This window comes from Triticum aestivum, chromosome 2B (genome assembly GCF_018294505.1).
Source record: "Triticum aestivum cultivar Chinese Spring chromosome 2B, IWGSC CS RefSeq v2.1, whole genome shotgun sequence".
Lineage (NCBI taxonomy): Eukaryota > Viridiplantae > Streptophyta > Magnoliopsida > Poales > Poaceae > Triticum > Triticum aestivum.
In genome coordinates, this window is record NC_057798.1 from 275,482,760 (window position 1) to 275,496,082 (window position 13,323).

General features: G+C 49.9%; 1 long non-coding RNA gene across 1 annotated transcript; it reads left to right on the forward strand.

Annotated features, from left to right (window-relative positions):
• The first annotated feature begins 3,871 nt into the window (after positions 1-3,871).
• LOC123044737 (uncharacterized) lies at positions 3,872-6,577 on the forward strand. The gene is made up of 3 exons (XR_006420283.1): positions 3,872-4,043; positions 4,173-4,390; positions 5,913-6,577. It is a non-coding gene; the product is annotated as an uncharacterized lncRNA (long non-coding RNA).
• Positions 6,578-13,323: the final 6,746 nt, after the last annotated feature.

Below are 13,323 nucleotides of genomic sequence, written 5' to 3' on the forward strand. Positions count from 1 at the left end.
CGCTCGCTGCCGCCGCCGCCACTAACTGGTGGGCCCCGCTCCACCCCATCTTCCCCAACCTCCCGCTTCTCCCGCAGGATGAGCACGCGCACGCACTCCCGAACCCGCCGGCCGAAGCTCTCGGGATAGAGCTTATCCCGCTGCTCCCCGACGCCCTCCCCTCGCCTATATAAAGGCCAAGACCCCCTCTTCCATCCTCGCCGTCCCGCATCTTCCCACGCCGTCCCTACCGCTCATCGTCGCCGTTTGCATCTCGCCGGAGCTCCGAGCCCCGCCGTCCTCGCCCCGCCCCGTCCGGACATCGCCGACGCATGCCGCCACCACCTTCGCGACGCCCTCGACGCGCCGCACCTCCCCGTCTTCTTCCCCGACGCCGAGGACCGCCGTAGCCGCCGTCCCCTCCGCCACCGACGCCGCGCCGCCGTCTTCGTCATCGCCGGCCACCACCTCCAGCCCACTGTAAGCCCCCGCCCCACCCTCGCCCGTTAGATCGGACCCCAACGGTCCAGATTAGATTAGGTTCGGTTTTTTTTATTTTGCGAAGAGGTACGCGGTTAACCGCGGTTCCCTTAGACCGGCCGGTTTTATTTAAACCGAGCGTCGGTTTTTCTTTAGTTAGCCGCCGCCACTGTTTTCCTTATTTAGCGGCCGTTCGCCGTATAACCTCCGCAGCGGACGCTGCTCGGCCAGCCACGAGCCACCACGTGGCCAGGGACTTGTTTGCGATGGTTTTCTTCTCTGTTTAGTCCCTGTAATTAGCAGATTAGTCCCTAAACTTCGCGTAGCCACAACTTTTTAACCGTAGATCCAAACTCGATGAAACCAGCGGCAAATCCTTCGTATTGTTTAGATCTATCCAGTGGTATCCTTTTTGCAAACTTTTGACAGATTCAAATTTGAATTTATTCAGATTTGAATTCGAACTTCAAATGGCCATATCTCTCAAACCGTAACTCCGATTAAGTTGATTCTTTTTGCACTTTGTCACCGTAGCCAAACCCTATCACCTGGACCTTTGTCACAATAATTTTCACACACTAGAATCTGCCCATTAATATTTTTACTAGTATGCATAGTACGCACTATAGTTCACATCACTCTTTGAACCATAGGCCTATGTTGTTTTGCATCTAGAAATATTTTTCATGCTAGTTAAGTGTGATGTTTGTTCATTTGGTTTTTTCGAGACTTTTGCTTTGCATGTTCTTCTTGGTTCTCTTGAATGTTTGTTTATGTTTGTTTATCTCCTTTGCGATAGATTGCCCGGAGTGCGAAGCAGAATATTTTCAGTCTTTAGAGTTCAACCAGCAGTACCAAGGCAAGTTGCATCTTGATCATGTTTCCTTACCTATGTTTTTTTATGCACTTAGTTCTTTGCGGTAGGACTGCATGGTAGGAATTGATGCCGCATGACTATGCTTTTCACCCAGTAGTTCATTGAGGTAGGTCTGAACCATATGACATTGTCGCCATCGTTTTACATTATGTTGCTTCGCTAAGTAGACGTGGATTGGGGAGTGAACATTGTAAAGTATGAGTAACAATGTAGTAAGTAGGACCTAAGATAATTAATGAACTACCTGGGCGGAAACTTGATGGAATGGTGGCGAAGTACAGTGGGGCACGCATGGGAAATCCATGGTGGTGCACCACTAGTGGACTGTCCGCTCAGGCTCAAAGAGATCAATCGTATTCTCATGTCTAGAAGCTTACGTGTGCAGCCACAAGCCAATATGGGCTCTGGCTTAGTTGAGTAGTTAGTGTGACCCCTTCCGGGATGGGCTAGCAGATGTAGAAGGATGTAGGTGTACCGGCCTATCCGTGGGTTAAGGGGGAGCATTTTCGAAAGACTATGTCTCGATCTTCCGATCATGGAGGTGGTCGAGTCTTGTGGGGAAAAGTGCGCAACCTCTGCAGAGTGTCAACCTAATCGATTAGCCGTGTCCCCGGTTACGGACATCTTGAGCTTCTAGTAGTGAAAATGCTGGGAGATCTCCTCACCTTTAATTAAACAGTTGGGATTTAAATGAAACTTGGGATCGGATGGAGTTGGGTTTGCCAACTCATCCTATGCAAATGTGTAGTAGTAGAATAACATCTTTTCTAATAGGGAAAAACTAGCTTTATGCAAAAAATTAAACTTAGAGCTTTCCACCAGCCAAATTGCATGTACAAGTAGGTTCATTACACTTATGATGTGACTTGCCAGTACATTCAATGTACTGACCTATATGGCTGCAACTTATCACGTTGCAGATATATCCGACGAGGATTAAGGTGCTATAGGTCGATGTTCTACACTCAACCTTGCTCGTGGAGTTGGACTCATTTACTACTTTGCTTCCGCAGTATTTGTTTATTGGCTCTATGCCCTATTTGGTAATAAATGTATTGCTCCTGGACTATCGATGTAATAAAGAGATGTGTGTTATTTCTGTTATTTCATCGAGTACTGTGTGTGCTAGCAAGTCGATCCAGGGACTAGCACGGTAAGCACAGAGACTTCGACTCTTACCGAGTCGGGTCGCTACAGCTTTACTGATTGTTTTTCCGCTCTTAATCTTTTGTTGTCTATAAGTCACCATATGCAGAAGATAGATATAGTTGTGAAGATAATGAAAGCTTAATAGTTTTGTATGGTGAAGCAACCATTTTAAGGACAACTGATAAGGAAAATTCGAAAAAGGATTAGTAGTCCAGTGTTTGGTTACTATGCAACTATCTCCAGCTTGAGTAAATGCACATTGTTCAGTTCCAAGCCATGTTTTGTAGACATCTTCCTTTACATTTGCTTTATAAAATGGTTTGTTGATCTAGCCGAGGGCTTCACTTCATTCAATTCACTCTATTTCATTTACTAAGATAAAAATTCAAGTAGCTGCTCTTGCTATGGTCAATGGCTTACACATGGTTTTTATAGTGCACAATGAGCGTTGCAAACCATAAGAAAAACACATTTTCTTGTTCTGTTCAGTGTGCCTTTTTACGCCATACTCGGCCAATATATAAATGTTTTATGTCCAATTCATAGACATTCTTGACACCTAAGTGTGCTTGTGAGTCCCCTACAAAAAACCTCTCTCTCTCTCTCTCTCTCTCTAATTATCTCGATTTGCCTTTGAGATTGGAGATGCGAGCACTAGCTGTTTGTATAGATGCACAAGGAGTGCTTAGGGGAGGACAATAGCTTTCAGGTGTGTTTTCTTAGCACTAGCAGTACGAGATGCCAAATGTAAGTTAAGAAGCTTATGATTTGTGCCTTTTGTTCTTCACATAAGTGTACATGGAGGATGTGAAAGCGACGACAGAGGAGCTTACTGTAGCTGCTTGCCTGCTCCGGGAATCCCTCCTGACGAAGCATGATGCCATGTCCTAGAGTATGTTCAAGCAATTCTATGTAGCAGGGCCTTTTGTCCTAGAGTATGTTCATGTATGTATATATACTGACAATTATATGTGACTGATTAATTAACTAAAACTTGAGAGGTGAAAAGGACAAGTGTTTTCAAATGAAGGAATATATTGTATGTGCAGCTAATTACATACACATATGCATCAGTCCATAATAGTTGAAAGTTTGGATATTAGGTATATGTTAAAGAGTAGGGATCCTAACTGGGACGTGGCGATTTGGTGCTCGGGCTCAGATGAGCCCGAAATCTGAGCTTTCCGCTGGTGCATTGGGATCATAGAAAGTCTGACATGCACGACAGAGTCCAAGCAGGGAAAAATGCGTATACGCGATCTACAACCTCCTACAGTGCGCTCTTGTGGGCCTTTTTCGTAGCTCGCGGCGTCCATCCGTTAGAAATGGTCCGTGGGCCGTGGAACAAAACGCTAGAGAAATAGGTCCAGGTCGTTTCGGCAAACCTGAGCTGTCCCAGCTAGCATGGAAGTGGACGGCGGCCGAGGAATAGTGAGACCGACCAGGGGTGGGCGGTACCCCGTGCATATGGCGTGTGCGGCGGCCGCTCCTTCTGCCGACCGCATGGCGATGGAAGCTTACGGGCTGGAATTCCTCCTAGATCCAGTAGAGTAGACTGGTGAGTTCCCCTAAGCCAGCACTGCTCCCTTATCTGTTGGATTCTAATTTCTCTACAAACTTGTTCCCCTGCGATCCACGGAATCCATCCCCTGCCCCCGCCGCCGGTGACTCATTTCCTACCTGGCAGGTTTCCACTTAGGGAGGGGTCTGCGGACAGTTTGGAACACCCAAATCCGGTGCCTTTAGCGCTGCTGCCGCGCCCCGAGGTCGAACTCCGGGCCTGGCTGTGGGGGACTGCAACCATGGGATATCCGGATGTGAGGTTCGGTGAAGGAAGAATGCTTCACCGACACGGTCTGCACAGTCCACTGGGAAGGTGAATCCGGAAGTAGGGTGGACGAAGAGGTAATGCAGGCACAGTTCTTCTCAGTTCAATGTGGCAATCATTTTTGCTAGGGAACTAAAGATGCTCACAAGGCAGTGACGCATTTGATGTTCAGCACTGATCCAGTGTGTTGGCGTACTGTGCTAAATGTTTTAGATTAGGTGATTTCTGTAGAATTGGATTGCTCACGCACTGTTCGAATTAAACCATACGTGTGTTCAAATTCAGGTTGAGGCTGGAAAGTGCACCGCCTGATAGGACCCCGTATGCGTCATGGATGAACGCCCTGAAACAATCTAACCGACAATTTTGTAGAAGAGCCTACTAATGCTGGTGAAACCAGATCATGGTCTATGTTTTGACTCATTCGCTGAGGTTTATGCCTTTTACAAGTTGTATTCGTGGGAGGTTGGCTTTGGGGGTATAGCAAGAGTAGACTGAATGCTGAGGCAACCAAATCATTGCAGGAGATCGTGTGTGACTGTTCAGTGAGACATAATGTTTTGTTGCTAATTTTGGTTTTGACAAACAGTGTCCTTAGCAGAGGGAGTACCATTGGTTACTTATTTTGTGTTCTCAGTTACTCTTGTGCACACAAGTTCTGCATCTTTCAGTTCTAATTTTTAAGAACTGAGAAGATTATACCTCAGGTTCTTCATGGCCGCTGAGATTTTGAAATCTTGGTTTTTATTCTTGCTCTTCCGTTTCTTTGCTAATCCGGCGCGTATGCCTCTGTAAATGCAATTTGGGTTGCGAATTGTCAACCCACCTGTCCTGAAACAATTGATGTTGTGGCTCGCGCGCCAGCTGTTCGACGCAATTCTACTGTAGAATTCAGTACCATTTGGAGTTGTGCAGTTGAGTTTGGATCATCCCAAAGGCAAATCATGAGTTTCCATTTCCTTTGTTACTAGTAGCGCTTACTGTTAGGCATGGCATTGACAGGCCTTAGTGTTAGCAAATTCATTGTTAACTTCTTGCATGATAGTTCCTTTTCCCATATCTGTTAATTGGGGATAATGTACACTATATTAGCCAGTGCTGCTTATCAAGGAAGCTGGGCTGGATGTCTTCTCCAAACTCCCATGTTGATCACTTCCAGCCCACACTTGAAAATGTATTACTCACAAGTCACTTTGCCGACATATTTGTGGTTCATTTTATCTCCAGGAATTAACTAATGATCAATTGTTTTGTTGTTATTCAGGAAGCATGTCTTAAGTGAAAATAGGCATGGACAAGCTCCATATATTTTAGTTTGACAAAACAACTTAGACGGAAATACTAAAATAATAGCTTTTGAGGCATCGCAACCATTCATTCAGCTTCTCAGTTATTTGAATGAGCTTTGGTGACCTTACCAGTGCAGACCTTCTAGCCAGATTTGGGATCGTATGTGTGCTGCTGATTTTCTTTATTTCACTATAAAAGTTGAAGCTTTTACTCTCCATGTATAACCATTGTGACTTTGATGTTATATGTATGCACTGTAGAGTATTGTAGAAGGAGAACTTTAAAGAAAGCTTTTATAACATGTTGCAGGAACATCGCCTTGTGCATTGCAAGAAGCTTGACCATTGTATTTTTGATGATGTTGGTAAGCTATTAGTACTAAGAAAGAAAGGGATTGAAGCGGTGATATTATATTTAGAATGCGTATACTTGCAATTAATGGAGCTAGTTCGGATTGGAACGCCTCAGTGCCATCTTATGATCTCGTGTTGGGTCGAAAGAAGGATATAATAACGGAGGCAACACCGGTAGGTGAAACTGCAGAATCAGCTCATAAGAAAATTACAGAGTCAGCCGCAGTGAGGCGGATATGATGGATAACGAGAACAACGTCACACTGTTGGGCAATTGGCATGCGCTAGCTGATCTTGCAGCGCCAATCAAGATAAGGGGTGCTGGAAGACCAACAATGAGTAGGGAGAAGGCGTCCTGTGAGGGTTTGAGTAAGCGGAAAAGGTTCTGCAGTATCTGTAAACGCCCGGGGCACAAGCAGACTACATGCCCAGAAAGTGAGGGGACTTGCCGAAGCAGCCTCGCAAGCCAGCAAGATTCAAGTTGCATTTTAGGAAAATTAAGCTTGCATGAATAAATTTGAGGATTTTCTAGTGTACAATTCGTACTGGAAAAAACGCACACTAATATTTTCATAAGGAACTGTACTGTTTTTATGAACTGAATGTCATTGTTTGTCTGTTTGGCATGCGTGTTTGTAACATTATTCACGCTGTGTATCCTATATGTTTGTTGTATCCCTCACGATGTGGTCTACTTTGTGCCCATGGTGGTTCTTAGATGAGCACATAGTCAGTTATTCGTTCAGCTGTTTGCCATAGGTGTTCAATTGAGTGGTGTGGTGTTTTCAGTTAGGAATGCTTCAGTGTGGGAGTCTGAGGATTCGGTGTGGCTGTTGTGCAGAGCACCTGGGTTAAAACTGAAGTTATTTTTTTTTCGAGGGTACGCCAAAGGCGTACCTTAGCTTTATAGAAGGGAGAAAATTATGTACAAGAGTTTACAGAGTTGCCGGTTGGGCTACATCCAGCCTGACCGAGCCACCACTCCACACACACGCTACTCGACTACTCTAACATACATTGCTCTCCAAAAGCTCCTGCCGTGGCCCACATCCTCAGCTCGTCGAAGATCATGTCCACTGTGTCTTGTTCATTCTTGATCTGGCCAGAACCAAACACCCTCGCATTTCTTTGTTTCCATAACGTCCAGCAGATGAGCATGACAAAAGAGTCAAACCCCTTCCGAGAGTGCTTAAGAAAACGCTTTCTAGCGTCCAACCACCAATGCACTAAACTCGAATCATATGTTGGGCAAAGCTCCATAGGCAACCCCATCCTAGATATGCAAGTGAACCAAACTTGCCTCGAGAACACACATTGCAGCAGAATGTGGTCCACCGTGTCCTCCTCTTGGTCACATAGAAAGCATTTAGAAATTTGATCTTGTAAGTTATGCCTCGCCCTTCTGTCTGAAGTCCATAGCCGATATTGGACAGCCAGCCACATGAAAATTTTGCAAGCTAGAGGGGCCCAACACTTCCAAATAGCTCCAAAGGAGTGGAATCTAACTCCTCCCTCACATAGCATCTTGTACGCAGAGGATGCGGTGTAAGTTCCGGACACATTCCAAGCCCAAATAGGACTGTCCTCGGACTGCGCATCCAGATGTACCTCCTCAAGGATCTCCCAAAGGCCTATAAATTGGGTAAGGCCTTCCGTGCACAAGTCGCCGACTACATCATTCATCCAAGAGTGCATATCTAGAGCCTCTCGGACACGTCTCCTGTTGGTAACTTGCGTACGAACAGACTTCACCACTAGAGGAGCGACCTCCGCAATGGTAGCGCCCTGGATCCATCTATCCTTCCAGAACAAGGTTTTGTCCCCATCACCAACTCTCCATTTCACCAAGCTACTAAACGCTTGCGTTACCGATTTGTCCGCGGCCAAACAAAGCCCTTGCCACGGCCTGGAAGTGTCCGTGCGTCTAAGCCATTCCCACCTCAACCTTAGAGCGATGCCGTGTTTGTGAAGATCAATGACGCCTAGCCCTCCCATGAGCTTAGGCCTGCATACTCTCGCCCAAGATACGACACATTTACCTCCCTTGATTTCCTCAGTCCCGGCCCAAAAGAAGGCCCTACACCTTTTGTCCACTTTGTCTAGAGCCCATTTTGGCGCCTCTGCGACCATAAGGTGGTGAGTAGCCCGCGCTCTCATGACCTGGTTGACAAGAACCAGCCTGCCTGGTCTAGTCACCAAACCCCTTTGCCATCCTGGCAGAATGTGGAGTGCCGCGTCCACCATAGGCTGCCACTCCGATCTTTTCAACTGCCAAATGCTGAGCTGCAACCCGAGGTACTTGCAAGGAAAGGTGGCAAGCTTCCAGGGCGGCGCCGACTTCACAATATCCTCATCCTCCGGCTCTGCTCGAATCATAATTGCCGCCGATTTAGCGAAATTTACTTTCAGTCCAGAAGCAACTCCGAAGATGGTAAGAGACTCTCTGACTAACTCCAGGTCCGGCCTTGTGGGTTTGATGAAAAGAACCACATCATCTGCATACAGAGACAACCTCTGCACCGGGCTACATCCATTGATGCGACTCATAACTCCAGCTTCATGCGCCTTGATAATGATATGCGTGAGGATATCCATGGCTATGACAAAGAGTAAGGGGGAGATCGAATCCCCTTGCCTCAAACCTTTAGCATGCATAAACGTATCTCCCGCCTGCCCATTTACGATCACTCTGGAACTAGCCTCGTAAGCAGGGTGGCGATCCAAGAGATCCACCGCTCCGAAAAACTCTTGGCTCTCAACACTTCAAACAAGAATGGCCATGACAAGGAGTCAAAGGCTTTAGTAATGTCTAGCTTGAGTAGCACACCTTTAGCTTTCCTTTTGTGCAACATCCTCGCCACTTGTCTCACAAGAAGGAAATTATCATGCAAGCATCTCCCTTTTATGAAAGCAGACTGGTTCACCTGAACAAGATCCCCCATTCGCGGTCTAAGCCTCGAAGTAAGAAGCTTGGAAGCAATCTTTGGCATGCTATGCACAAGGCTAATCGGCCGAAAATCGAAAACAGAAGAAGCATCTGGGGATTTCGACAAAAGAGTGATGAGGGCTTGGTTAAGCCTCCCAAAACCCCTTCCATTTCCAAGGAACAACTTATGAATAACAGCCATCAGATCCGTCTTGATCACTTCCCAAGATCTTTGAAAGAACAAGCCAATGAACCCATACGGACCCGGTGCTTTATCGGAGGGAAGATCCTTAATGACTGCCCACACCTCCTCTTCAGTAAACAGCCGGTCTTGCTCCGATAAATCCACGTGAGCAACTCCAAGACCTTCCAAATCAAGCGTGAACTCTCTAGCCACGTCCTTGCCCAACAAATCCTTGTAGGCATTATAGAAGGCTTCCTCCTTGCCGTTCTGATCAGTGATAGTACGCCCTTCCATGTTCAAAGAAGGTATGTAGTTCTTCATACGCCTCCCATTCGCCACCAAATGAAACAAGCGCGTGTTAGCATCCCCTTCTTGAAGCCAAGATATTCTAGACCTTTGTCTCGCAATGGTTCTTTCTAATGATGCCAACCCAAGTACCAGTTGCTTCAGAGTTCGTCTGAGCCATCTTTCCTCCTCCGTGAGTCTACGATTTTCCATGGCGCAGTCGAACCGCAAGATAACAATATTTGCAATGGCGATCTGCAACTTGATATTACCAATCTCTCTTTGTCCCCAAGCGGCAAGAGCTCTGGCCGTGTTGCGCAGCAGCACATCCAGCCTCAAGAAAGGATCCGTGATGCCGGGATCACATACCCACGCCTCCTTTACGATATCCAAGAAACCCTCCATTTTGACCCCAAACTTCTCGAAACGGAACCTCTTTTTATAGTGCATTGGCTCATGGAGTGTGAGATGCAATGGGCAATGATCGGAATACTCGGTGGACAAAGCTTGCAACAAACAACCCGGGTGATCTATCTCCCAATCCACTGAAACGAAAGCACGATCAATCTTGGTAAGCGTGGGCGTCTCCCTTTCATTACTCCATGTGAACTTTCGCCCATGCAAAAAGAGCTCCTTAAGCGCGTTGTTATCCACAAAACGCTTGAACTTCCCCATCATTCTCCGGTCTAAATTGGAGTTATTCTTATCCGCCGCATAAAGGATAAGATTAAAGTCCCCAATCACTAGCCATGGCCCCGGACATAGCGATCTTCTCTCCGAGAGCTCATACAAGAAATTAATCTTATGCTCGTCCTCTTGTGGCCCATACACTATGGTAAGCCACCAAGGTGTCCCCTCCATAGGCGAGACAAACCTTGTGATGCAATGACAGTCATTGACAAAGTTGGTAACCATCACTCGAGTGGTGTCCCAAGCCACAAAAATGCCACCTCTCGTCTCCGACGCCGGTAAATAGGTAAAACCATCATAGTTTGGCCCCATGCATTGCAGGATTACAAAAATGTTCACGACCTCTAGCTTGGTTTCTAAAATACATACAATCGCCGCGTTCACCGAGTCTACAAATCCTCTAAGAGCCTTCCTCTTGGCCGGGTTGTTAAGTCCTCTGACGTTCCAACACACCAACTCCAGAGCGTTGACAGACATCGGAATATGATGCCTCCAACACCAACACAAACCTCGACTCTACTGCACCATAACTGGCACCTCCATCCCTGCCTCCCCTGCTAGATTGAGGGGTATGGCCTTCCCAAAGATGGCCGCGATGGCCCTCAGCTGTGGCTCCTGAAGTGGTGAATCAAACACCATGTGAAGCTGACCTAGCGCGTCCTCAGAAATGGCCAGATCCTCACAATCAAATCCTAGAGTCTTTAGCAGAACCATTTCAGCTGCCGACGCCTTAGACTTCCTAGCGCCACCGGAGCACACAGACCGAGTCGTGCGTCGAGGTGTGAAAGGGTCTTGACCAGTCCGAACTCCTCCAAGCCCTTCAAACTCCCTGAGTAGAGGCGGCGCAAGTTTCTTCAACAGCCCGGCGCAGAAAGTTTTGATGTTACCCAGCGTGGCGATCTCCTTGGCCGAAATATTCCCTTCCAGGCGCTGTAGCGAGTCATCCGCGCGAGCAGCCGAGTCAGACGCAGAGACGTGCAAGTTCCCCTCCCCGCATGCAACGTACGTAGTCACATCGGTGCATGCAGCAGCGGGCATCGACTCCTGTAGAACGGGACCCCCCACCGGCGAATCCGCATGCCTCTCCACCTCTCCTGTCGCCATCTGTGCCTGCATCAAATCCTTGACCGGGGCCCATCCGTCCGCTGCCTTGTTGGGCACCGACAGCTGTGATTCCACTTCCACGGCCCTCGTGCCTTCCTGGGCCACCTCCGGACCTCCCGACACATCCTGGTTGACTGGATCCAAATCCTCAAACCCCCTCGAAACTGCAGCCGCCTCAGGATCCACTGGGCCCATACCGCCAGCCTGTGGCGAACGCGTCTCCTCCGTAGCTTTATCCACCTGAACAGTCGCCTCGGGATCCGCCTCGAACTGGACCAAGCGCTGAGCCTCAGGATTGGCGCGCCCCAGCTCCCGGGCCCCACCATGGTCAAAAGCCGCCTGCTCCGCCCTGTCCCTCACCTCAGCGGCCGGATTTTCTGTGGCACTAGCCAACCTCCCTGGATCATCTGCGGCCACAGGCTCCACCAGCGCGGCCACAGCAGCCAACGACCTGCCCCCTCCAAGCCTGGTTGCCACCGTGGTGACCGCGGTGACCACCGGTGCGTGCATCTTCGCCGCAGTGCCCTGAGCCATGGGCGGGATTCTCCAGTCCGACGGACCAATACGCCCCAACAAGGCACGCATGTAGGAACCACCATGCGCCCCGTTGCCCTGCGCACCTCCGCGCCGATCACGAACTCCTCGCGACCACGGCAACACTCTCCACTCTCCCCTGCCGGAGAAGTCACCAGAATCCTCAGGCAACCCGTTCTGGCCGCTACCATCGGAGCTAGGCGGTCTCAACCAGCGCTCCGGGCCATCGTGATCACGAACCCTACCGATGTGAATTAGGGTCTTGTACTCAAGCAGCGCACAGGACGTAGGCAATCTCGCCGCCGGTCCTCCAATCATCACCGGCTCCGGAACCCAGAGCCGCCTATCTGCAGGCACCTCGTCTGGATCAACACACCAAGGCCTCACCTTGAACAAGGACAAGTCTTCCCTGTTCTCAGTCTCCGGCGCCAAGCTCTCCACCAAACATGATGAACCCAGAAGCTCCGCCGCCGTCTCGAACGTCCAAGCGTGGGAGGGGATTCCTTCGATCATAAGATCAACCTGCGTCCTCATCACCCTCGAGACCGCCTGCGCTTGTTTGAGCCAAGGCTTGACGAACAGCTTAAAGAAGCCATGCTTGACTGTCCCCGCCGCCAGCGCCTTGTTGCGCAACTCCGGCGTCGCGAACACCACCAGAAAATCCTCGGGATGGAATTTGTGAACCGAAAAACTGTGGCGCAGGATGCGCAGCTCCACCGACAACGCCTCAGCAGCCTCCTAGCAAGAAACCGCTGGCCTAGTGCCGCCCACATAGGCCACCACCGCCAGCCTCAGGCGCTGCTCCAGATCCTCCATCTCCGGCGTACGGCGAAGAACGTAGACACTACCAGCAGCAGACACGGCTGCAGCCGACGCCTGCCCAGACCCCACAGGTGCGATGGCAACCGGGACTGGCGAGGACCCCTCCAAAGGAGCGATCTGCCTAGCCACCGGTGCCAGCCTGCTCGCTGGTCCGGCCTGCGTCGACGGCTGCGAAGCCCGAGCTACCTTGGCCACCGCCTCACGCCGGAGATCCTCCTCAGACCCGGGACTCCGAGGCCGCTTGCACGCCGTAGAGATGTGGCCTTCCATACCACACCTAATGCACAACGGGGGGAACCAACAGTCTTCACGGCGATGCCCTTCGCGGAAACAGCTGAAGCAGAGACCAAAGAGATCAGCCGGAATCTCCCTCCTCTCCAGCGATGACGCCGGCGAATGGGGGGAGCGCGACCTCGCGCCACCCATCGCCGCCTGCTGCCGAAGCGCTCGCCTTTTGCGCCACAGCGCCTTGCGCGACGACCCCGTCTTGCGCCACGACAGAGCAGAGCCCGCGGCCGCCTCCTGGACAGCCGGCGCACCTCCAGCACCAGTGGAGAAGCCCTCAAAACCCGAAGAACCGGACAACCCAAGACCGGAGACAATAGGCTGGAGCTTGGAAGAGACCGAGGCCGGGCTCGCAGATCCATCCGCCATGGCGAGCGCGAACGAGAATGAGAAGCAGTGGGAAAGCACCGGGACCGAGAGACCGTCGGGGCAAAAGGGTGGACACCGGTGCCGGAGTGGCCGCCGGCGTAGGGTGAGGGGGTGGACGCCGGGGCCGGAGTGGCCGCCGGCGAGGGAGGAGCGCTCTGGAGCGGGGGG